Below are 26,380 nucleotides of genomic sequence, written 5' to 3' on the forward strand. Positions count from 1 at the left end.
TTATTGGGTTCATAATCTCAGTGCTAATTATGTGTAGTGTAAAATGCATTTTCTTTCCAACTGCAGTTTGGAATTTCCTACTTTTTTTTTAATTGAATTGATTTTGGGCTAGTGTTGTGAGAATAGGAAAGAATTGGTCTGCTAAATCAGTTTGTTCTGTTTGTATCACATCTCCTCTTGCTCATCTTTTTTAATGGTACCATTTGTCTCTGTTGTTCTGGTGCCTTCACTGTACTCACTGTCCTCTGAATCTTCTCTGATTTTGCTGATACTTTGAGAAATCCTTCTGTCTACTTCAGTTTCCCAATGCCTGTTTTCCTGTCTTGTATATGAAGCTTTAGGTTGCTCAAAGTAATGACTGTTACCTACTAGATACTGGTACATTGGAAACTTCAAAAACATAATTCAAATAATATCTGGTAAAACAGGAAGTTTACCCAGAATTCTACAGGGAGAGGTCCTGTAGAAATGCTTAGTATTAATCTATTGCTTATGGATAGAACAGGGCATAAATAGCACAACAGTATGAGGAGAGAATGTAGGCAAGTTCTGTAAGAGGAACATCTAGCTGAGATCAACACAGCAACTGTGCTTATGAGGAAGATGATGTCTGGATTTTGTTGCACAGAAACAGGCTGCCTATTTTTATTCCTTCACCACATGCATGTGCTGGATGCACGTGATCTTTATGGCAGCAGGAAAGCTGAATCTGAAAACGACTGTGAAGAGAGAGGCTCAGCAAGGACAAATGTCTTTCCACTGTATGTTCAGTGTTGGGAGGGGTGAGCTAGCATAACCTTCTATGCTCCTCAGTAGTCTAACTAACAAATCTGGAGGTGCAGCAGAGCAGTCAGCTCCTTTTTCCAATTTCTGATCAGTAGAGAATGGAACTTATTTTGCTTCTTGCAAAGTAAAGGAAGAAGATGATGAGCTGTTGTCCTAGCTGCAGTACCACCTGGCCTCTGGAGATGCATCAGTTCTCAACGAGCTTCACTTCTTTTTCTTCTTAACTGGTGCATATCCTGCCTGTGAACAAAGCATTACATTTATTGGGGTACGAAAAGGAAACTAATGTACAGATTTCTTCTTTTTTTTTTTCTGGATACCAGATGACTTACAGTGCAAGAAGCCTTAATGAAGTGTGATGCTGTAACAGTGTGGATTGGATTGCTCTAGAGCCAGTTCACTCATAACTAGATAACCAATTTAGTCTAGAGAAATTGCTGTAAGGTCATTTTGTTACACTCGACAGCCTTTTCCTTTGTTTTTTGAGGCTCAGTAACAATAAAATCCTTATTAACACTCCTACAGAGGGTAGTGTTTATGAGGCCGCAGTTAGGCTTTATGACCGCAGCAGCTTATCTGCTCTGAGACAGGTTCAGAGCATCCAATCTTGTCACTCTATAGAGGCACCCTCACATGGCTGTAAGGACTTGCTAAAGTCTGCTGGGGTGCATAGCTGTGTGTCTGTCAGGTGTTGTGCCAGCCTAAACCTGCTGTGTGTTGGGTGGCTGCAGCCATTATCTGCTGCATGCCCAATGTATGAGGGCTTTCAACTCTCTTCTGGGAGAAAGGTTATGATCTAGTTTGCAGACAGGAATGCCTTTTTTTCTGGTTGCTTTCCTAGTGAGTTTAAGAGCTGATGCCACTCAGTCTCAGAGATGGATTTCAAATGATTTCACCCTAGTGATTTTCTAAGGCCAGGTTTTACTGAAGCACATTATTGCACTTCTAATTTACATCTGCATCTGAGACAAAAGACAGTCTGGTAAGTTTCAGGCACTTAGGGAATACGCTTGTGCAGATGTCTGCAAATATTGTCCTTGCAGTCCTGGTGGTATTTTCATTAGAAGGTGATACGAGCCTTGAAATGTAGTGCTTCACTGACTAAAGCTGCACAGCAGTCCTGCAGACTTCGGTGCATTCTGCTGGGTCACTTCTTGCAGATCATACAGACAACAATATAAGAAAGAAAAAATGGTTCACTTAGCTGCAACTGCCGCTCTTTGGGAATGTTGCCTGCGTGTATTTCATTAGTGGCTTCACCCCTTGACTTCCTCTCTTTTCTCATGGAGGGTCAGTGCTTTAATGCTATGGTACTTGTTCAGTGTGTGGTATCTTTCAGATGCCTGCCGTGCAATTTTCATGTATCATCTAAATTCTTTCATTTCTAAGCTCTTGCCCTTTACTGGAGCAGAACAGGTTTCAGATAGTGAGCGTCTCTGAGTTATTGTGTATCTGAATGCTCCTGGTTCTAACACTGATGTTCTGGGCTGGCAAAGAAAGGGAGCGGTAGCTCTTCCTTTCCTGTTCCTGAAGGAGTCAGAAAATTCTTTCTGTACTCTTGAAATGATGTTAGCAGAGAATTTTCATCTTACAATTGGCAAGAAAGGTGCATCTTGATGTTCTAAGGGAGAGAACAGCAAAAAATAGCCTCTTCTATCCTGCGGAACAGACTAAAAATCTGCTGTGTAATACACATTGGAAGCAGGTTTAAGTGATTCCAGATGTCAGAGAGAGAAGTAAAACTTGGGAGTATATCCTGTCTCATCTGGATTAGATTGGATGTCAGGGGGAAGTTCTTTACAAGAGAGTGGTGAGGTTCTGGAAGAGGCTGCCCAGGGAAGCTGTGGATGCTCCATCCCTGTTCAAGGCCAGGGTGGATGGTAGCCTTGTCTAGTCCCAGATCTGGAGGTTGGTGACCATCCCCTGTGGCAGAAGCATAGGAACTTGATGATCTTTGCGATCCCTTCCAAATCAAGCTATTCTGTAATCTGCATGTGTGTCATATTTGCACATGCAAGTACATGAGCATGTGTGTTCCTAGCAGCCTGACAGGGTGCTGTCTGGGTGTAAGGCTTCATATTCATCAAGTGTTATTATCCAGTCTAATAGATCTGCTTCTCTACATGTAACATTAATTGCCATTGATGGGAGAGGGGATGGACATGAGTGTGAATTGAATGAGCATTTATGAGCGCATGGAGGGGGCTTACACCTGCCTGTTCTTTGCAAGGGGTCTTTTGGGGCTGAGAAGGATTGATGGGAATTAGTCCCCCATCAGTTTGTGTAATCCTCTGCAAGATGTCTGGGGCTGCTTCCAGCCTCAAGTCCCTGATGGCTATGTGACTGCAATTATCGCTGCAATATGGCATGTTTTTGTATAGAACAATGCAAGAAAATACTTCAGTTTCTTAAGATAATAACACAGCTGACTTGTATGGCTCATTAAATATATGGTAGCAATAATTTTAGTTTGTATCAGGAAACAGCTTTTCCCCAGAAAATCTGAATAACTTTGGAGACCCAAACCACAGTGGAATTCTGAAGTAATCCCTTAAGTCATGAGGAGTTGCTATGGGAACATGCAGGTGCTCAAGCCAGCATCATGGAATAAAAAGATCATTTATAATTATCTAGGAAAAAGCAGTGACGCTTTTCCACGTAAGAAGCACTGTCTGTATTGTCCTAACTGAAGACAAAGAAGAACACACAGTGCGTATTTTTTAGCATTCGGGGTCTCTGCAAAAAAAGTAAAATAGTACTCTCAAAAGCATTAATAGCTGCATGTCACAGCCGTGCTGCTCCTGAGGGAACCAGAGCCTTGTGGGCACAGGGACAATTCTGTGATCGTGACTTAACAAATTGCACTTGCTGTCATTGGCAGACATTTTATAAAGGCCTCATCTGTGTGCTCACAGTGCATGTCCTGTCTGCAGGGCAGCGGGGCAGCTCCTCCTGCAGACCTGTTGCTCTCCCAGCTAAGCATGACATGCATTTGGAGGCCTGTATTGCTCTGCTACAATTTTACCTGTGCCAGTGATTCTCTAGCAGTAAAGCTGGAGGTATTCTCTTTCTTTGTGTTTGTTTGTTTTGAAAACATTTGTGTCCTTCTGGAACTGTCAGCAAGGCTAGAGGGAAAAATGTAAGTTTTCCATTTAATAATAGAGTTCAGCTTAAACTCTTTCTTCCTTTTTTTTTTTTTTTTTTTAATAAGTTGTAAATTTGGAGGAAAATACTTGTGAAGGTGTTTGTTTGCACTTTCTGCTAGGGCTGTACTCAGCCCTGGTGAGACCACATCTTATGTACTGTGTTCAGCTTTGGGCCCCTCACTACAAGAAAGACATCGAGGCCCTGGAGTGTGTCTAGAGAAGGTAAAGGAAGCTGTGCAGGGTCTGGAGCACAAGTGTAATGGAGAGCAGCTGAGAGAACTGGGATTTTTCAGTCTTCAGAAGTGGGAGACCTTATTGCTCTCTACAATTCCCTGAAAGGAGGCTGTGGTGAGATGGGGTGACCTCCCAGATAAAATGATAGGAATGGCCTCAGGTTGTGCCAGGAGAGTTTCAGGTTGGATTTTAAGAAAAATTTGTTCTCCAAGAGTGGTCAAATATGGAAACAAGCTTCCTAGAGAATGGTGAAGGCACAGTCCTTGGAGGTGTTCAAAAAATGTGGAGATATGGCACTGGGCGACATGGTTAGTGAGCATGGTGTGAAGGGGCTGATGGTTGTACTAGATGATCTCAGAGGTCTTTTCCAACTTCAATGATTCTGTGATTCTGTCAGGCCTGCAGGAAGCCTGCAGGTGCTGGTGTTCCTCAGCATGGAGGTTGGTCCTGACTGTCACAGCATTATTGTAGAGTTTTTACCTTCTGTAACAGCAGTGTGCTTACAGTACTAAGCAGGGTTAGGGGAAACATAGAAATCACAAAACACAGGGAGGGCTTAAATCTGTCTGCAAAGGAATTCAGGCACTTTTGCTTTGTTGGCAGTTAAGGGTTTTTTTTCCTGATGGCTTGTGGTGTCTTCTTTCAGTTCAGGCCTGAGCATTTGTTATTGTGTATCCTGGAAGGTCTGCCCTCTGTACAGCCCTATCTCAGTTTAATTTCTGCTTCCCTTGGGCTGTGTCAACAAGCCCCTGTCCTGGTCTGGCACATGGCACAAGGTAACACCCACAGATACACTCCCAGCCTGGAAAACGAGTCAAGCAAAGAGAACTGAACATCTGAGGGAAGCGAACAGTCTCCTCTGAGACTTCCCTGAAGCCTCAAGGTAAGCCAGTGGCATGGCTGAGCATGGATCTCGTTACAAGGTAGGACTGTACTACACTGCCTGCTGACAGGACGTGGTTGTCATCACGCAGAAACATCCCTGTCTTCTAAGGCGATGTAAGCTAGGTCTGCCTTCTTACTTCTGACCGCATAGGACTGAACAGGAGCTGCAGGCACTCCTCTCAGGACAATGTGCTGCATGCTTTGTAGGTGGAGCGTCTTGCTCCTCTACTGCACGGGGTTCTGGCCCTAAAGCTGAGACAGTGACAACATCAGCCCAGCACCTCTGGGCCTGAAAGCCCACTGCAGCACGTGTGTTGTGCTGGGGGGTGGTTGTGCTCAGCATTGGAAGGGGCTGCCCTGCTCACTGTGTACACCTTCTCACTATACTAAGGGTAAGTGTTGTCTCTCTGGAGCCCTGTAGATTCGATGTGAACAAGTGCAGACAGATGAAAAACTTTGCTCAGGTTCAGGGAATGAACTCGTGTATGGTGTCAGGTGCTCTTGTTTGCCGTCCGGTGCGTCTCCGCCGTGCAGCAGGCAGGAGCAGGGGCATTGCTGCTGCCTTATTCGCTTTTTCACTCACTCCCACTAAGCCTGGGCAGAGAAGATCCGTCCCTCAGCACTTCGTCGCAAAACCCTCATTTTACTTTTTTTGTAAGTGTCGTTCACCTGTTCCAGCACGTAACAAGCAGACGTTCGTTATCCGTTTCTGTCTCCGGGAAGAAAAGACGAAACGCACACAACAGAAGTATAAAATATCTGCCGCCGTCGCCCCGCTGCCCCCGGCCTCCCGGCTCCGCTCCGCCCTCGCTCCCGCGGCAGTGCCGCGCTGCTGCAGACAGGTGCCGGGCAGCTCCGCTTGGAGCCGCGAGGCGACCCCCGCGCGCGGAGACTGAGCAGAGCACCCCGTCCCGCCCCGCTTCCCCGTCCTCCTCCGGGCCATGGCGGCGGGGGCGGGCCGGGGCGGGGCGGAGCGGTGACGGGCAGCCCGGCCGGCCGCGGAACCGCCGTAAACAGCGGGCAAGGGAGCCAGGGCTGCCCCAGCCCCGCGGGAGCCCGGCCGCTCTCGGCCCGTCGGAGCCGCGGCTCGCCGCCTGCCGGCGCGGGCATGGGCAGCAGCAGCAGCCGCCGCCGCAGCCGGAGGAGGAGCCGCCGGCCCGGGCCCTGCGCGGGGCGCCAAGGTAGGCTCGGCCGCCGCCCCGACCGCGGGGAGCCGCCGCTTCCTCCGGGCTCCGGCACGGGAAGGGGCCGGGCCGCTCGTCCCACGCCCGCGGCCCCGCGGCAGCGCCCTCTGCCCGCAGGTGGCGGCGAGCAACAGGCGGCGGCCGAGCGGCCCTCGGAGCGGGGCGCTATCGGGAGCGGCTCCAGGTGCGGCCGTAAGAGGCTTTCCCCGCTGCCGCCAGCTTTGTCTGCTCTGCCTGACCTCGTCTCGCTGCGCGTTGGCGCTGGAGGTATTAGCGATGCTCGGGAGGAAACGAGAGCCGATCAGCTGGGTGGGAGAGGCGCTGGTTTTGCGCTGCGTTTGTTTCGGGAGACGACTTGAATTTTCGTTCTGGTAGCGATGTGGAATGGAGGCGAGCGGAGTGAAAACTTTACGCAAGGTGTGCTGTCATAACCCGACCGTACGGAGCCGTGCGGCTGAGTGACAGGCGGGGAAATAGCCCGAATTCTTTCATGCCTCCAGGAGCTGGGAGCAGATAAAAGTACTCCTCGGGTTGTTCTCGAGCGTAACGCTAACTTCAGCACGCCGTGAGTGCGATTCAGGCTAAAAGCAGAACGTACGAAGCCGAGCTTCGGGCTGCAGTGTGAAAAAGAAACCGTGGCACCGCCTTTGGAACGGGCAAAGTGCGTGTGCGCCTGAACAGGACCAGCCCGCAGCAACCCCGCTGCAACAGCTCGGTAGGGAGCTGCTCTGGCAGCAACAGCAGCTTGCTTTGAGAACGTCTGCCTTTAGTTTGAGTAGCGTCAGGCCAGACTGGGGTTGAACCTGCCACGGATTAGCAGAGGAAAATTTTCTTTGGAAAATGCTTATTTATCAAGCCTATGTTGTTTCCGTTGATACCTGTCAATGACCCTGAATTCCTACTGATGTGTTGTGCTGAGCTTGCATCTGGAGTGGGACAGCTGGGAACACCAAGGATCCTGGCTTAAGGGTGCGTGCCTGCTGTGGAACGTCGGGAGCTGTGACCCAGCTGTTGATGCCAGGTTCCCCGGAGCAAGCCTGGCACTGTGCTGTCAGAGCCAGACCTTCCCTGGGATGTCACTGTGCTGCAGCTGCTGGGACTGATAGGACTAATGAAGACTGAGCGACTGTCTTTTCACTGGGGACTTTGTGTAACTTCGGTTACATCCGATGGGAACCTAAAAAGTTCAGAATTTGCTGGTTGTTTGTTGTGGTGTTTAGGGATTCTTCTTTAACTTGTCCTTCTGCTAGCTCTAGTCAGCAGGTGTGCTCATAGAGGTAAGCTGGTGGGAAAGGGCCAGGTTTCTGTTATGGGCTGATGGGTCAAAATAAAAGCTGTAACGTTTTTCATAATTCAGCCTGTGTCAAGGCTGGTGGAGGTAGCCAAATGAAGCAGTTACCATTCTAGCACTAGGAAATCCACCTGTCTCCTGGCTGATTTAGCCCAGTCTGAACTGTCATGAGGAAGTACAGCTTCCTACAGGATGAGGGATTTTTAATTTCTATTATTGCAGTCTAACCCTTTGGACAGGCAACTCTCCCATGTCCAACGGTGAAAGGAGTCCATCTGCTGAGGCTGTCAGCACCTGCTTTGGCAGCACGCCGAACTCTCTTCTCTGCCAGCCTGGTTTCCTTATTGCTGTTCCAAGCACTGTTATTAGTGGAGGAAGCAGATTGGTGTAGGAGCGTGGCCGCTTCCAGTAGTATTGACCAGGGGAGGAGCTCAGGTTCTCCTTACAATTTCTGCAGCATGAGGAAAATGAGTCTTCTGCTCTTACTTTTTCCCATCGTAGCTGTCAAAAGCAGTCAGTCCTGAGGTGACTGATAGCCAGCTTCGTAAATGGCTGTTGGAGACTCGAGTGAGAATGACCATTTGCTATGAGATGTGCAGACAGCAATGACTGTACCACTATTTATGATTTTTATTTTGTTTTGTGTAAGTTTTACATAAAGAGCTCTTGGTGCTGTGGAAGTGTCTCATGAGTATTCTGTAATAGGTGGTTGCTGAGCTCCTCTGCCAAATGAATAGGCTGTGATGGGCAGAGCTTGAAGGAACCTGGGTGCCATTAGTGCTGTCAGCTTGTGGCAGAGCTCAGCATTCTGCAGGAGTTTGGATGCAGTTGGCAAGATGGGGAGGCACTTCCCCTCTGCTGCAGAGAGAGGTGGAACAGAGGCAGGAAGAAGTATAACTTGTTTGCAGGTAGAGAGCTGTTGTTTCAAGTGCACTGCATTTTTGTCATGGCACCTTTTAGGAAAAGTCTCTCTTCTGCTTTTTTTCACCTGATTCTTGCTGTACATTCCAAAAAACATGGTGTGTTTCTCTAGTACGTTCTAAAGAAATGCTAGGAAATGGTTCAAATGCCCAAATTCCGTCAGATTTCAGAGGTTAATATCATCTGTGTCTCTGAAAACTGACCCCCAAAACTTTAATCACGGTTTGCATAGAAAGGTTTGGCCATCCAGAACTTCTGCAAGCAGCAAAGCAGAACATAAGACACTCAGCAAATTCAGCCAAATCCCCTTGTGGAAATACTGTCTTGTTTTCTTAATTATGGCTGTTCTGGCCTCTGAGACCCTTGAACTGCTCATCCTCTTTTGAAACACTGCTTAGGAAAATAGGTCATCTCTGGCCGTGCGTTTTGTTTGATTGGTTCGTAGGACCCGAAGATGTTATCTGTTCCTGGATAACTGTTTCCTCATGCTCTCATGGGTTTGCGTACTGGAGAATAAGGAAGTTCCTGTAATTCCAAGTGATTGCTCTCATCTGGATTTCACACCCACTGCTTCCTCCCTTGTGTCTAAAACAAATGGGATATTAATTTGTCTAATTGGGTAGTGTGCTCCAGGCAACATAAGGTTTTTCAGAGTAAGACTTGGTCAGGCAAGGATTTTTTAAAATGACATATGTTGAGTTTGTGGCCACTTCTGTGGAAAATGGCATTTTTGTCACTTCAGGATACGCTAAATTAACTTAACCCACCACATTTGTGTATACAATAAGTGATTAGCAAAGCTGTAGAAAGCTCTAAAGAATGGAAAACTAAAATTCTGGGAAAATATCAAGTCTAGGCCATATGGTATTAGAGGGGGAATTTTCCTGGGGAACAAGCTGTGGTATTACTGTCTGCTCTGCTGCTTTCATTTCTGAAAGATGTAGTGCGAGCTGCTGCAGGAGTAGCACAAGCAAACCACATAAACCACACATCTAATTCAGCAAAGGAATTTCTGTAGTAAGATAGGGAAGCAGCCATGTTCATGGTAGTTGTGCAGAGCTTTCTGTGACTTCTGTTTTACTGACTTGTTTGTTGGCTTCAGAGGTCTGAAGTCAGACTCAATGGTCCTTCTGGGTCCCTTTCAACTCAGGATGTTCTGTGGTCTGGTGGCAGCCCGCACGGCGTGGCAGAGCTTGTGTTAGACTTGCTGGGTGGGATTTGCTGGTAGTGAAGTTCTGCACCTCCAGATTTTTGCTTCTTTACTGAGTCAGGGCCAGCGTTACTATTTCTGTCCTTCGGCCTTTCCTGAGAAGACCACTTGGCCAAAGAACTCGTTTCCAAGGAAGATTCTCCTTCAGTGCTTCCCACAATACTTTTACAGGTCTTTTATCAAGCGATGTAACCATGTAACTGCATTCCTGTGAAGCACTGAACAACCACTTAACAGATTACATTGTGTCTTTGCAAGTGCTGGGTGGTTTTTTTGGTTGTTTTGTTTTTGTTTGTTTTTCAGCTGTTCAATGCAATTAATAATAGACTTTAAGAGCGATGATATTCTTAAATGTAATTAATCACCAGACAGTTCACAAACAGCCACAGAGATCTCAACCGTCAAGAGTTTCCAGGGCTTGCAGTTTCTTTCCCCAGAGAATGGGAAACGCTGGCCTTCCCTCTGTGCCCAGCTGGCCAGCAAAGTTGGGCTGCTTTGAGGGGAAAAGATGCATGCAAATGGCTGTTCAACTGCTTGTCCTCTAAAATAGATTTTTCTCTGGAGTTTGCCTGAGAGACCTCCAGACAGGTAAGGATAAGAGGTTCGTTTCAAGGAACAAAGCATTCCCAGCAGTTCTTCCCTGAGCAGGTAGTTTGCCTTCTGCCCTGTTCTGAACTGTTCTGTTCTGTAGGTCGGGAACCACTTCTCTTTGAATCAAGGAGGTCAGTTTGATACAGAGAGGAAGGGAGGAAGGACAGAAGGAGCCAGGGTGACAGACCACAAGTGTGTATGTGCATACAAGGTTACACACAACGTTGCTACTTTTTAGAAAAGTAAACCAAGACTTGTAGCTTCCCTTCTTCTCACCTACTTTGTTTTCAACAAGCTTTTCAGTTCTGCTTTATTCTGTTAGGGGGGGAGGAGTATCTGTAGGAATAAGGATGGCAATTCTTAACAGATAGATAGTCTTCCCCTGGGTTTGATTTGCTGGTTCTAATGACCAGAATAATTTGTCACTGACTCACTCGCTGCTAATAGCTCTGTGCCGTCAGTGCAGCTCGAGGATGGGAAACGTGCTGCTGTTCAGAGCTGGGTTTTGGGTTCCAGTCTCCTGTTACCCAGGAACGTACACAGGTGCAGTAGTGGGGATCCACACATCTTCCCTTCTTGACGGGTCTACTTTTGACAGAAGAATTTTGCCTTTAGAGAGCCATTTGAATAATATTATAGAACAGGAAGCAGCAGGTTCCCCATGACAAATTGCTTTATATCACTAATGAAACTCTGAGAAAATGTTCAGACAACTCTTACTATGGTAGAGATCTTCACGTGGTAGCGGGTGTGAACCTGGCCTCTACCTTCCTGCGGGCAGGTGATGTCACATGGACTGTTCATGAGAGTGTCTCTTCTGATAGGTGCATGAATTGCTTTCTTTAATGTCATTCCCAATGACTTCATAAAGCATCTCCTGCTGACACCATCTCCTTCAAAGCCCAGGGAGCTGCTGGATGAAGGACCTCCTGTAACTGTTTATATTTGCTTTCACTGCCACTGGCTCCTTGTGTCATCCAGGACAGAGGATTAATCTCTCTGATCCCTCTATTTCTAGTTGTAAAAGCACAGTGTGCTATTGAGGATGATTCACTATTAGGCCAATCCTTGTTGTAATCTCTTGTAACTGCAAATGCACTGGTCAGAAGAGGAAGGCTAATGAAAAATGTGGCATATTTGTGTTATATAATATGGGAAGATGGATGGATGGAATGGAACATGAAGTCATGAAGCCCTGTAGAGCTCTGCTGTGCTTTCATACCATGGACCATGTTATAGCATGGGGTTCTTGCAGATGCCTCATCTTGCCCTCTGAGTGTCGTTTTGTGCCTTTCTCTCTATCATGGTTGCCTTCAGCAGACTGCTCTTAAGGAACTTATGCTGAACAGCTCGATGAACTCTGTTATGATAGATAGAAAGTGAAAGTTGGTGGTAGCTTTTCTGTTCTTAATGAGCCCAGTAAAGTCTGACATTTCAGAGCAGTGTGAAAAGCATGAGGTTGTAGTTTACAGTATATTATAACAGTACAGAATATATGTGGGAGCAGCCTGGGAGGGTTATCAGAAGTTTTTGATTTTTCCTTCCTTTCTGTTAAGTGAAATGAGTTTTCCCTGTAGATCTGCATCCAAAGTGTTGTCCATTTGAGTGTGATTATCGTCATCATAGCTTCGGGGTCATTTTCATGTAGAGCCTGCCTGCCAAATCTCAGCTGGAGGTGCCAGGACTAGAAAGAACACTTGCTGTCAGTGGTTTTCCTCTAGCTCTGTCCGTAACCAGTCATTTATATTCAAACTGTTTCAGTGTAAGAAGTGTGTATATATGTATGTGCATTCATACACGTAAGTAATATATAATAAAACAAGTAGACTACAAGCTTGAAGAGGAACTGCTGATCTTTGATACTGAAAATAAACTCTCAGAGAGAGGATTTTACTGTTCCAAGCAGCATAAATGCATGCACAACTAGATGGTGTCTTGCTGCAAAGAGAACATAAGTCTGCACAGCTCTCTTAAGGAAGAAGGAAGTTCACTTTGCAGCTAAGGGTTTGTCACAAGAGACAGGAAATCTGAGTCTTGTTCCTGCTTTCAGTCTATATTTTCTGGTTCAGGCCACCTCACCTTGCCTACCGTGCATCTCTGCCAGCTCAGGTATCATCTGGCCCACCTATTGTAATGCTCTTGGGGTTTTTTTGATGACTGGTTTTTAGCCCACTTCTTGGTAGGAAATGTGCTTATGCAATCGCATGCTAGTAACTTCTGAACCTGATGGCCAAATGTCAGATATTTGCTGAAACAGCAGGCGTCACAGGAGGAAGGGAAAATAAGCTGCAATGTCACAGCCAAAGGCTGCAGCCTCACCCTGCATAGAAGCTCACGGAGATAGCACTTTTTTGAGACAAAAGACAGTCCACATAAGTGGGTGACACTTGGCATGCTGCAGCCACAGGACAACCAGAGTGCAAGCTATAAGCGTGCCAATCCTTCTGCCCGTTGGATAGCTGCCTTTCTTTGCAAGGTATTTTGAAAGCTTGGGAGAAAAGCTTAAGAATTGCTGCTGAATTAGAATTGGCGCTGTGCAGCAGCCTCTTCACAAAATTAATGTTTGATAACATAAGGGGGTGGAAGGAGGAGAGGTTCAGTTGTAAAATTACAGGAGACTTGTCAGGCTGGCTTGATCTTGAGAGGTAACAAGAAAAAAGATGCATGTTTGATTAAAAAAATTGAAGGGAGGTTTAACTTTGCTCTTGACATAAGAAAGCAGAAGCCAATAAAAGAGATCAGATTTCAGCCTTCAGACAGGATTGGTGTTCTTATGCAGTGTGCTAAGGCTGTATTGTTGAAATATCTCTGCATTGGGGTGTGAAAACTATGCAATTGCTGTTCAGCAGTTTCTTTGCATAAGAATGTGTTTTATATCTGTTATTCACATAACAGTGGTGGTCAGCTATTTTGTACCCTTTCTTCTAGGGTCAGACGTGAAAGGAGAGGATAACCTCTAAGTAAGACCCCTGGAGTTAAGTCTTTCAAATGTTGTGAAAACATTCACTAAGTTGCTTTCCTTATAAAACTGCAAGGCTTGAATGGGCCCTGTGTTGTTCTGTACAAGCTGCTGCATGCTTTGGCAGGTGGGTGAGAAAGAACCATGCTCTGCTACACCTGAAGAGCTCTGCAGCTCTGAGGTATTTTAGAGGTGAGATGCTTTTTTACGTATCTTTCTGAGAGGGAAGGAGAGCTGCAGTGTGGTGTTTTCCAGGCAAATTTCTGAGCAAGTGAAGTTTGCAAGACCCTGTTGTATTTATCAAATGGCTAAAAGTTCAAAATTATTCTTCTTTCACCTTTCATGATCCATCCAGTTACTTTTTTAAAAAGAGGTACGTGGCTTTGCTTCTAAGTAGATAGTCTGCAAGTGAAAGACTAGAGCTGCATCTTCAAATCTCTGTGTTCAAAGCAGGAGTCAGTGCTGCCGGAGCTCTATTATGCCGTGTACCAGGGTTGCCTAAGTGCCTCGCGCTTATACAGTGTGGGTTGGTCTGATATATGCTGCATAGTCTTTTGCTGGTTTTCTTCTTCCTGGGATCTGAGTCTTCCATGGTCAGCGTGTGGTGTTTCGGGAACCCTAAGACACTTGTATCTGCACTAGGGATAGGCTTTTGTTCACTAGTGGTGCTGATATCAGCTTCTCCAAGTACAGCATTAAGAGAAAGGAATAAGAAATCTTCATTCAGTGATACCCTGGCAAGAAGCAAGCAGAGCATTGTGCAGTTCAGTCTGAACACAAGGAAACAGTCAGGACCAGTTTTTTACACAGGAGCATCCATCATGCATTTGTCTCTTGACTGTGGTCTCCTGTTGTGTGCGTTAGATATTTATTATGATAGCCTGCTTTCTCTGTGTACTTGAGCTCTTCTTGTCATCTGGGACACACGCCATCTCTGAATGCCCACTGGGAACTTTTCCCATCTGCATTTTCACACTGTGCAGTGTTACGGGTGCTTCACCTGGACTTGGTGAGCCCGTGATGCCAGGAGGCATCCTGCTGGTTGGCTCCTGCCAGCTGACTTTTCAGGTCTTCCATAGCTGCCTATGTAAGCTTGAGTCCTGCATGGGTCTGGCGGAGCCTCTCTTAACAGGCTGTGCCTGCTTCAGGGCTTGTGGGAGGCTGCAGGTATGGCTTTGCTCCAGGGCATCGCTTTGTTCAGGCAAGGTGTGTTTGCCAGTTGTACCTTGGTACTTTAGTATTATCATGCTTTCCCCAAGACCCTGTGAGAGATATATTTATCCCTCACTTGGTTGTAATTGACATTATTTCTTCTGCAAAGAAGGAAAGAAAACTCCAAGCTGATCATCCAACTCTGTCCTCCTTTGAGCCATATCCTGTGAACCACATGGGCACTCCTTGTGATTGATGTAATCTAACTAATGTACATAAGAGACATCTGAGTCACAATAGGGAATTTAATAAGATGAGGAAGCCATTGAGTTTTAAGTCTGAAAGTGGTTCATGTCAGCAGAGGAGAGGAATGGAAAGCAGCACGACAGTGCATCACATCCCACTGAGGCCAGACCATGGACATGCAGAGGCACAGGCCAGCTTCTCCCATGCATGGTTTGCCCTCAGCGGCCCCTGGGAGCCAGGGCAGAGCTGGTGAGTTTCTGAGCGGAGCCCTTTATGTGTTCTTTCTTCTTCCTTTACTGGAACGTGCCAAAAAAAAAAAAGGGAAGAAAATCACTGGAGGCCAAGTCATGCTTTAGCCTGGTGAGCAATGGCACAGTGCATTGTGCTGCTGCTGGGCCTACTGAGTTGCTGTGTTTAGAATATGCCACTGCAGCGTGGCAGCTGTCAGAGGGACAGGTTGCTCAGCATGTGGCTGCCTTTGCTGCTGTGTGAAGATAGCTGTGCCTTTCCTAGACGTCTTTATCTCCCCTTGCAATTCCTTCTAGGCTTTGTGCGAGAATCCTGAAGCTCTTAAGAAGTCTCTTCTGGGCTGAGTGATAGCTGCTTTCCCTTTTCTCTATTCCCGGCAGAGATGACTGATAGATGATGGCTTTTGAAGAGATACTAAATGTTGCATTGGAAGTTGGTGCCTAAAACAGTTCTAAGAAAGGCGGTGACTCACTTATAACTCGGTGGCACTGGCTCAATCAGATGGCTGCTAAAAATAACCCACCTTCTAATTCCACCGTTGATCTCTAATTGGAGAAGTATTCTAATTTATAATCTGCAGAGACGGCTAGATCAGAGTTTGAAGTGAAATCTCTGGTTTGCCAGTTAGGAGACTTGGTGTTTGGAGGGGGCATTCTGGGCGGAGACTAGCTCAGAGTGATGACACTGGCTTTGCCCTGAGCTCCTGCTGAATCTTTTCCCCAGATAGATGCTGTAGGGTGCCGTTTTATCAGCATGCCTTTTTTCACCCTCCTTGGTGTGTTGTCCTAGGGAAAATTCTTTGTTGTTCCTGAAACAGTGACTGTGCAAACAAACCCTTCCACACTGTGTGTCTGTGGAATACTTTTTGTTTCCTGCTTCAAACTGTTCAGTAGCACTGGTTTAGTGCCATAAGGGCAGCTGCCTGGTTTTACAGTAGAAACAGTGTGTTTTTGGCAGCAAGAAAAAGGTGTCTTTTCAGCTGTTATGTAGCATCTCATAAGATTGGTCTTCACTTACTTATAGCCTTGTTATGAGATAGTTTCTAAGTTAGCTAGGTGCTATCCTCTGTATTGGTGCAGTGAGAGCTGAGCTGACCTTGCTGAAGTGTGGCACTTCTGTTAGGTCTGCAGAAAATGTAGGGGGTGTGAGATTGCACCAATTTACTTCTTTGACAGAGGATGGCAAAGGAAGCTTGTGAAAGAGGAATTTTTGCCATTGCCAGCTGCTGCTCTTCAGTGAATAGCATCTGTCCCTGTAAACATGAGTGTGACTCCCTGCAGGACTGAGGTTTTGTCCTTGTTCACAGAGAGCACAGGTAGTGCAGAAGTGTGTGAGGCACCGGGTCACTTATGACACAGAGGGGACAGTGTCTGAGATGCTTCCTCTGGCACCCAGAGACTGAAGGGAAATGGTTGGGTTTTCCAAAGAGAAATCACAAATGTGGGTTCCATCATTTCTGAAATGTCAGAGTCCATATCCTTCATCTTTAAGTATTGCATGGAAGTCTTGGTGCTGTTGTCCAGCCAGTGCTGGGCAGCTCATACCAAAGATGGGACTGTCTCTGGGATGGACATGCCAACTGTCTTCAGTGAGCAGAACACAGGGGATTTTGTCTTGATTGTCTGGCATCATCTGCTGCCCTTTGAATAGAGCACAGTTTCCTTCTTTTTTTTCTTGTATTTGTCATTTTAAGCTGATTGATAAAGAAATATGCCTTTATTTCTCTATTATGCTAGTTCAGAAGACATTTGTATTATGATTCCGTAGTAGTATTTTACCTATTCTTTGTTTGACCTCATCAGGCTCAATGCTCCCCTCTTTCCAACAGTACACCTTCTTCCAGAATTAATGAAATTTCAACCAAAAAAATGACCTTTTTCTTCTTGCCTTCCACTCAACATTTCAACAAATACCTGATAGAAACTGCTGTTACTTCTAGTTTTTGTCCTCATTAATGTTTCAGATTTTAAAACAGTGCTCATGTGCACCAGAATTTCATGAACCTTATTCAGCAGACTTGGCTCGTCGCGCTGGCTCCTGTCTAAGCTAATTTAAAGGAAAGCACATCCATTAGGGAAGAAGACAGAAAAAGCACTTATAAATGTGATAAGGTTGGAAGATGTGACATGTCGATTGATACTGGTGATGTGGTCATGATCCTGAATTTATTTTAAACATTTTCCTCTACGGACAGCTTCCCATATTGACTTTACTTGCCCTATGCATGTACCCAGAAACTCTCTCACTGACCTGGCTCAGAAGGAAGTTGGTAGTTACTAGACACCTGAAAATTGCTTTGAGCATCTTCTGGAGGAAAAACAAGAAGTGGAAGAGCAATGGAGTGTTGTGAGTCACCCAAGCTGCAAGATACAAATCTGTGTAATTCTTACAAACAGGTATCGTTTCTATTTATCTGGACACTAGGCTTAGTCTTTGCAGCTTTCTGCAGTTGCCTGTCGTTCACAGGCTTTAGAAATCCTACTTTAATGCTGATGATAGACAGCTGCAGTACATTTTTCATAAGGTTGCATACAGAGCATGTAAGTGCATTGGAGAAACACTATGAAAATCCACCTAATTCCTTGTAAGATGTTTGAAGAAGTACAAGGTCTAATATGGAATGGGACAGAAAGGGTCAACACTCGATTGCAGAACAAAGAACAAGGGCAGAGGGTGAGGAAGTAACCAGTGGACACTTGGTTTCTTGTAAGTATAAGAAAGGAATCCACAGTCGTATATTCAGCTCATGATTGCATCAAGAGGCTATTTTAGGTACGGGGGGGATGAATGGGCTTCTATAAATCGTGGTAAGGAGTGCCTTGTCTGAGGGCTCAGTGATGCCAGCTCCTTTTCTGGTGGCAGAGTAGGGCTGTGGGGGAGGACACGCAGACTTGACACACGCCTTGCAGCACACTTGCATGAAATAACTGGCTAATGAAAGGAAACTGTTTTTGCTGACACTTCGGTGCTGCCAGTGCGTGTTGGTGTCAGCCCTGTGTTGCATGGGGAGCTGGGGCATGCGAAGGCTGACTGTTTGTCAGCCCACTGAAATTGGCTGCCTGGTCTTTAAATTGCACCAGGGATACTCGAGATAAGAAGAGAACATTCAGCCTTTTAATGTCACTGTGTGCACTGTGATGAGGTTGCAGCTGGAAGAGACCATCTTGTTCTGGTGCTGGAGGGAAATTAATTCTGTTCAGACCTGGACCCTTCTGTAGGCTTTTACACGACTTTGCTATTTAATGATAATGCTGTTACACAGGGGTTTTTATAGAATGATAGAATCCTTAGAGTCGGAAGGGACCTTTAAAGATCATCTAGTCCAGCTCCCCTGCAATGAACAGGGACATCCACAGCTTGATCCAGTTGCCTGATCCAGTCCTCATCTTGAAAGTTCCCAGGGATGGAGCACCCAACCACAACTCTGAGCAGCCTGTTCCAGAGCCTTAGCACCCTCACTGTAAAAGACCTTGTATCTAACCTAAATATATCCTTCATAGCACAACTGTCACATTGGAATTGATGAGAAATGCCATATCTGTTTCTCTAGCAGCTCTGTCAAATCAAGAATCTGGTGATGGTGACCATGCAGGTGTGAACCTGGGGAGTGATTAACACCTGTCCTGCTGTTATCACTGGTCTGAATGCAATGCCTGGAATTGTGGTGTTACCAGATACAGTTTATTGCTACAGTAAGGAGCAGTGCCAGCACCACAGAAGTTATGTGTGTGTGAAGCAGATGGAAAGTGGGCAAGGGGGAGTACTATTACCCTTCCATTTAACAGAGGGGTCAAGTGAAGATCTTAAATGCTTTGACTTCCTGAACCCCAGCTTGGGAGGTCACCTCTTTATTGCTGATATTTAGGAGAAGAAAAGATGAGCACTTGTGCATGTGGACAGTGGATCCCACAGCTTGTTATCCTCTCTGGAGCATGAGCTCTTGTGCAGGTGGCAAATGCTGGTCCTCTCCCTGAAAAGGGAGGCTCTTGTTTGATGTTAGCAAATGTATAGAAAAGGCATTAGTGTGGGAAAAGACCGAAAAAGCCATAAAATGTTCAGGCATAGGTGTCTACATTTCCAATAAAAAGATCTCACTAAAAGCTGTTGCAGTTTGATGACCTGTATGTAGTATTCCCCTGGATTTAAGATTTATTTACAGTTTAACTCTCTTAACTTCAGGGGAAAGTAAATGACTGCAGGTACTATTTTTGCATCAGAAGGTCAGGTTATTTCTAAACGTGGGAAAATGTGGTTGAAAACAGAACTTAGTGGTGTCATGCATGTTTGTGGAAGAATGAAGTAGAGAATGCTTAGTACATTGGCCTTATTGCTTCACACTTGAGCTTTTGAAGAGCCTGGTTTGGAGCTGTTTGATTTCTGCTTTGTGCAAGTTCTAAGGAATGTAGTTTTTGCTGTTTCCTTAGAAGGAGCTTAACAGTGTGTCATAATGATGCAGAAATCTAGATTTATTTTTAAGATTTTCAGAGTAAAGATATGTTGTAACTCTTTATTTACAGGCTCAAGTTATCTGAGATTTAACTCATGAATCATTCAAAAGAAATACATTCTTATGTGCACCAATTTGGAAATTTCTTATTCACCCAAGGACAAAGAGGCAATGATTTCATACTTCTTCAAAATACAGAATCGTTTAATAAATACTGTGTTCTTTTTACTCTGGCTTAGGAGCAATGGTTTGCCAAGCAGCAATTAAACAATAGTGAAAAACGTTGCTTAGGCGCCTGTTGTTCATAAATAGCTTTCACAAATGTTATCCTCTGATGTACTGGAAAATAAGTGATGTAGCACAGGATTTTCCTAGAAATACATCATTGTTATCCATGTATAATACATAATGTGAGCAATGTCCTCATTGAACAATAATGAAACTGTTTTGTTTCTTCTCTATCTTGTGTTGTAAATATTTACACTGTTTGAGAAACACAAGCTTTCATTGTCCGTATGTAAATTTATGCATTTGTGCTAATAGTCTTTATTAATTTTCAAGGTGAAGATACAGGGCAATTTTTCCCTGGATATCACAACTGAGTTTCGTGAACCTCAAAGTGATTGCAGTAGAGAATGGAGATGATCACAAGTTATAGGTGTTGCCTTACATCAGGTAGACTTGCCGTTGTATTTTGGTGCAGACTTCTCTCACTGGTCTGTCTATGTGTTTGTATTTTTCAAAAACTGCAGGAAAAGGTGTGATGCGGTTGCATGTTGTTATCAGACTGAATATGTTGAAGAAGAAAGTCATCGTTCCTATAATAAAGAAAATATTAGTTTGAGCCGTGTGATCAAAACAACCAGATTCCACTCTGAAGTGTGGAGTCAGTGCTAATTCAGAGGGAGGGATGTCTTCTCTGGAGGAGGATGTGAATTTTTCAGAAAGCCAACTTCTGGTTACTGCGTGGGAGTTAAGGGGATCGTGGCCAGGAGTGATAACAAGGCAAGTGCTGTGTGTGCTGTGATATTGCATCCTGCCTGGAGCTGAGCCATGGAGACTTGCAGATTGCTGCATGATCCACGTGCCAGACCTGTTCTGTTGGGAAGCACCTCAGGGCAGGAAGATGTGTTTAACACTAAGGGGTGAGGTGAAATGGTGATAGCCTGGGCACTACAAGAAGAGACACATCCAGTACAAGTGGCTGTGAGCTGCAGCTGTCCAGAGAGCGCTACTTGCTGACCTGGAGCACAGCAGTGCTGGCTGTTGCCCTCTCAGTTTCCTCACTCTCAAGGTTTCTCAGCGAAAGGAGAATGAAAGTTCAGCTTTACCTCTGCATCTTTTTTCTTGTTGCAATTAGACACTGTCCCTGTAATAACCTCTGTTTCTGAGGTGCAAATCATGCTCATCTTCTGCTGAAGACAGGAGAAGGGATTGATAAGAGCTCTGGGGCCGTTATTTACTGATCCTGCAATTTAACAGCTTTCTTGTCTAGTTCCATTATGTAGAAATGTTTGCAGAAACAATCATATTTGTATTTGGAGCCAGTCAGATCTGGCAGATACCCTTCTTTCTTTGTGCTGTGTGTAATCTGCAGCTGATTCCCATGTCCTGAGAAGCTTTCTAAAGGAACATCTGGAATATGCAAAATAATCTCTTATTCCCTTTTAACTTTTTTCAGCTAAGTAACAACATGATTTTAAAAAAGAAATCAGAAGAAAAATATTTTTGTCTCGAAGTGCATTATTTTTAGTACACTTGCAGGTGGAAGAAAGGAGGAACTGAGATAATAAAGTAAGAAGTTGCAGCAGAGTTAGTAAACATTGTAAGATATATGTACATAGACATAGCTGTAAATAGCAATAATTCTAATTAGATCTGTGTAGAGCAAAGTCTAAGTCCAACGGTTCTTTTCACTTACGGTGTTGAACTAACCCTGAAATGCTAAGGGTTCTGTAGGGGAAGAAGTGCCAGTTTCTCTTCATTCTCAACTTCAGTTCTCTTGATTAGATTTCTCAAGTTAACAAATGCACGTGAAGTGCATAAGCCTTGATGACATCTCTTAAATAGTGCTGTTAACGAAGTACTGATTAAGCTTCGGTAAAACAAAATGAAGCACAGATGCAGGATCCTCGTTTTGAAATTGCACATCTGTCATCTCTAGAAAAGGATTATGTAAGTTCTATTAGTAGGGGAGGAGTCCTGACAAGCTCAAAATAAAATAAATGAAAGCTTCAAACCGGTGCCTATACAAGCTAATAGGATTGGAGATATTTGCAAATATGAAATATGTAGTGTACAGAAAGTAGCATAGGACATATGCACAAGCCATGGCCAGTTTGAATGTCAGGGCAGGTAAGCAGGTAAGGTGCACACAGAGGTTTGCTGAGTACTGCATGAGTTCTTATGCTGAATTTGAACACACAAGTACACGAAAGAGATTTTTATGCTCATGGGACTTTGAGACTTCACATTGAGGCCGCCAGCAGAAAAACAGATTCCAAAGCTGCATTAATAGATTATTTTGAATCTCACAGAGAAAATAAGCAGTACACCATCTTTGAGCAGCATAATGTTTTTCAGAAGGTTTCTATTCCTGTTTGGGTTGGGTTTCATGCTGTGTAGGGGGGGGGGAATTCCAGGCACTCACAGCAGTGTTCTACCAGCCTTCAGGGCAGCACTTCCCACCCAGCAGCTGGTGCATACCCTGAGCTCCACCGACTCCATCAGCTGCACTTCAGGATATTTGTGGTATTGCATAGCGCTACAATGAATGGATTATCTGGACTGCAGTGATCATGTGTCTTTATTTTTAACTTGCACGACCCCCAGAAGATTGATCTATGTGTTACGACTGGCTGTCATCAATGGGAACTAAGGGAATCAAAGAGAACTGTAGGAAACCTTGAGGCAGACAGGAATAACTCACAGGTGAAATTTGTTTCAGTTCTCATGTTAGTGATTATCCTCTTGCTTATGCCACAGGTTACAAGGTTTATCTTTCATGCACACGAAGGCAGAGTCTTTTGTAATCCAGAGACTCTATTCTTTAAGGAAAACAGCTGAGATATTTGGCTTTTTCCCCTCCTCTGAGCAATGCAAAGCACGTGCGTGCACATCCATACGTCCACAGGATGCTTTCCTCTTGGTGTGGGTCTATCTATGTCTGCAGCCAGTGCCACTACAGCTCGAGAGCTTCTGCTGGACTCCACCATGTGCGGTGTAAAATGGGAATATGGTGAACTTTGAAGTTTAAATAACCTAATGAAGTCTGCAGTTCGTACTCCATATTTTTAGATTCCTTTAGATACCAAACTACAGACATGAAACCACAATTTGTGTTCATTTGCCTTAGTGTAGATCTTTAATCTAGACCTAGATCTCTCTTTGATCTAGATATAGATCTCTAGATCTAAATCTTTGTTTAGCCTTTATTTTGGAACATGTGATGGACAGAAAAGCTGCAGTGAGTGACAGGTGGAGACAGCAGCGTACCTTCCTGTGCCTTGGTCCTTCCAGTAGCACATCTCATGGAGCAGGCCAGCAGTTCACCAAGTGTTAGGCTCCCCTTGTGCCTGACAGGCGTCCCGGTTTCCTCAGTGAGGCCTGGTAGGGTGGGTGATGGAAACGGGGTTTGCAAACAGTCCCCCATCTGCTTTGGCTGTGGTGAGTTTACCTGTTGATGTCTGTTGTTCCCCCTTGTGTACTCGATACTGATGACCCAAGGGAATCTAATTTTCTGTTGCTGTCAGGAGACACAGTGCTGAGGGGAATGCCCCAACACCAGACCCCAGTCACACATTTGCCTGTCCTCCCTGAGTACTGTAAAAGATAGTTTGTCTAATTCCCTCTGAATCTTGCTGATGTTGCTGTGGCTGTGTGGTTCTGTTGTTACAGCTGATGTGGTTTCAGGTGTGTGCCAGAAAATCTCTGAAGGGTTCATCTATGAAAACAGTTCAGCTCATTATCATTTGGTGAATGCCCAAACTCCCTATAGGTTTTCTTTAAGTATTTTTCTCTTGTGAACAGTATGTGAGCAGCCAGGAGGGCAGGGTAAGAGGATCTCTCCTCGTGCACAGGCAAATGACTGCCCTGCTTGTGGCATCTGGTTCGCACATACGCACTCTATCTCAGGTCCCTGCCGGCCCATGATTGCATCAACTTTCCAGGCAAAGTGGAACTGGAGAGTCCTTCCTCTGCAAGTGGGATAGCATCCACACCAGTAGTCATGGGGCTTCTTTTGTGTGTGGGATTCACAAACTGAATCTTACACAAGGAAGAGGAAGCTGAGCTCTATCTGCTATCTCCGAGGTGTGTTCAGCTGTTGTGTCAATGGGGAGAGATGCTTTGGTAATAGGATTGCTCACTTTATATGAGAGAGGGCTTACACATCTAACCATGCATTGTGATTTATGGCTACAGATCCTGAGTAGAAGGGAGCACCTAGGAGCTGTCCCCTTGACTTAGCATTGCCTGCTAAGCCTTTCTGGCAAGACCCTGGTTTGTTGTGCTTGAAGCTTTCTTAGATCTTTGCTCTCCCCATCCATGGAGATGTTCAAGGCCAGGTTGGATGGGGCCTTGGGTAGCCTGGCATTAGATGCAAAGGTTAGCGGCCCTGCCTGTGGCAGGAGGTTGGAGCTTGGTGGATCCTGGAGGACCCTTCCAACCTAAGCCATTCTATGATTTTCATGTTCTCTACTCTTCACCATGGATCGGGAGCCCACAGTGTTGATTCAGCTGTGAAAAAAGTCCCACAGAGCTTTACAAAGAGGCATTGCTTTTCTAGGCATCCTTGTCAGTATGTGCTTGGCACTGCAGATGGTTGATGCATGTAACTTTATCCTTTAATTAGTGCTGTGGAGCTAAGGTGCTTCAGGTTGGGACTGGCAGGTCTTGAGTGTGTGGTTGTTAGGATCCTTCCCAGCTGGAGGCATACAGTGTGGCATCTGGGGTAAGTTTAGAGCTTTTCTTAAGCTGCTCTTGAACAAAGGCAGGCTTTGTTGAATGTCTGCCCAGCTGCTCTACCAGAGGAAGGCTATTTTACATTGTCTTTGACTATCTAATTGGATTATATCTTTCAAAGAATTCTAACGTGCTATCCGTAAAGTACCTGCAGAAAAACTGGTCTGATTTGTTTGTTGGAATCAGAGGGATTTAGCTGTGTTTTCTAATAATTTTCCTTGTTCTCCTTGCAGCAGTAAAATGCCCTTGTCTGAAAGCCCACAACCCTTTTTGAGGGCTGCAGACTGGGCTCTGTCTCCACCCCCTTTGGCTCAGCCATTGCTGGCAGTAGCAAGGACATATTACCTGACAGTTTCATTGGAGCTTGACACTCCCTGGATTTCATTTATGTTTTCTTGGGAAAATACCTTCAATTCCTGCTTTGTTTATTGCAGTTTGTTATTCCTATCTCAGCCCATGCTTATCTCTCTTCTGGCACTTACAGCTTGGCTCCTTTAGAGGATGAAGCTAAATAGGTGTGGAGGACTTGCGGAAGTTCAGGGTTCTTTTTCTTTGTGCTAGAGTTGCATTTCAGTAGTGCCAGTAAGTCCCATGTTTGCCTCTGTCCTTCAATAAGGAGGTGTCCTTGCTGTTGCTTGTTCACACTGGTAGATGTTTGTTGGTTTTTTTTAAGATCAGTGATGTCTAGAAGTTTTGGAGGTGTTGCCTTATGGTATGCTGTCTTGGCATTGATGAAAGTAATATAAATCCTGACTAGGTGTCAGCAACACTCTTGAATTTGGCTGAGCACTCCAATGGGCAGCCAGCATCCTTGGGAAGCAGAAGGCATTGCCTTTGGTTTTGTTTTTGCCAATGATGTGCTGTATGACCTCTGACAACTCTTTTCCCCCTCAGTAGAAAGAGGATACTGAGCCATCATTCCTTGCATAAAATGTCTTGGGATAGGTGTTTTTTTTTTTTTCCCCCTATTTAATCAAAAGCAGTCAAAGATCCTGCAGCACTCCTGTGGAGCCTGGTAGAAGTAGGACCACACCAGCATCTTTTGCGTAATCAACCTAGGAAACTTGGCCTATCTTTAAAACTTCTGATTAATTAAATATTCAAAAAACAATGTATGCCATCTATGCTAAAGGTATGCAGTGCTGGGTTATACCACTTCCAAATTGTTAAGCAGCATAACATATAGGACATCTATCCAGTCCTTGTTTTTTGCGTGGCAGATGAAAAAACGAATCAAAAGGTGGTATGTTACGGAAATGTGAGAACAATGCAGTTGCCCCAGTTAGGCTCTGCTGTGGTAATTCTTCTCTAATCCTTTCCTTAAACACAATTGATTGTGTCTAATTTGCCACAGGTTATCTTCCAACTAAATGCTCTATGAGTGTACATATTTCAAAAAGCTTTTAATCTAGTAGCAGGTATGGCTAATTATGCCTGTCTTTGAGATTATTTGCCAAATTTGGCAAATTTATATCTATTAATATCTTTTCTATGCGTAATGCAGAAGGATAAAGTGTGTGTATCTTGGTGAATTCCTGATTCCCAGCAAGGGATTTTGATTATAATACTCACCAGTTGCCTTAAGAAAGGAAAAGCCCACGTGATGTGTTTTCCTACTGTTGGTACACGTTTGGATTAATGATTGGAGCCAAACGCAGTGGTTAAAAACACAGAGCACTCGGCCACGCTGAGGACTGTACCTGAGGCAGTGTAAGAACTCCCTGCACCAGCCTTGCTCTCTGTACCTAGCACACTCCTGCTGCTCAGCATGAAGAGCTGCTCATGCACCTCCTCCTGTCTACCCACACAGTATCAAGCACAAGCCCTGCCCTCTGTCCTGCTGTTGGACCACTTCCCAAACTGTTGATAACTTACTTATTTCTTTGCATAAACTGCGCTCTGGCCTGTCTGGCTGTAGCTCTTGAAAAGTCCTGTGTCTTTTTTCACCCAACCAGAGCTCTTTCTTGTTCAGAAAGCAGAGGGAAGGCAAGAGGTGCACCTTGGTCTAACTGATGGCTTAGTTTTGGAAATAATTGCATTTCAAAATACTTCATGGGTTTTTTATTTTACTATTTTATTTTATTTTATTTTATTTTATTTTATTTTATTTTATTTTA

The 26,380-nt window shown here is 44.9% G+C and overlaps 1 protein-coding gene across 2 annotated transcripts in view; it reads left to right on the plus strand.

Annotated features, from left to right (window-relative positions):
* Window positions 1-6,408: 6,408 nt before the first annotated feature.
* MARCHF8 (membrane associated ring-CH-type finger 8) overlaps window positions 6,409-26,380 on the plus strand; it is an 86,057-nt gene continuing 66,085 nt past the window's right edge. For both annotated transcript variants that reach the window (XM_042818880.1, XM_042818878.1), the window contains exon 1: window positions 6,409-6,502. The gene's annotated coding sequence lies outside the window, so the exon portion shown is untranslated. The remainder of the gene's footprint in view (window positions 6,503-26,380) is intronic.

Source organism: Centrocercus urophasianus, unplaced genomic scaffold, assembly GCF_019232065.1.
Source record: "Centrocercus urophasianus isolate 14NV4802_14NV808 unplaced genomic scaffold, USGS_Curo_1.0 seq_17, whole genome shotgun sequence".
NCBI classification, from domain to species: domain Eukaryota; kingdom Metazoa; phylum Chordata; class Aves; order Galliformes; family Phasianidae; genus Centrocercus; species Centrocercus urophasianus.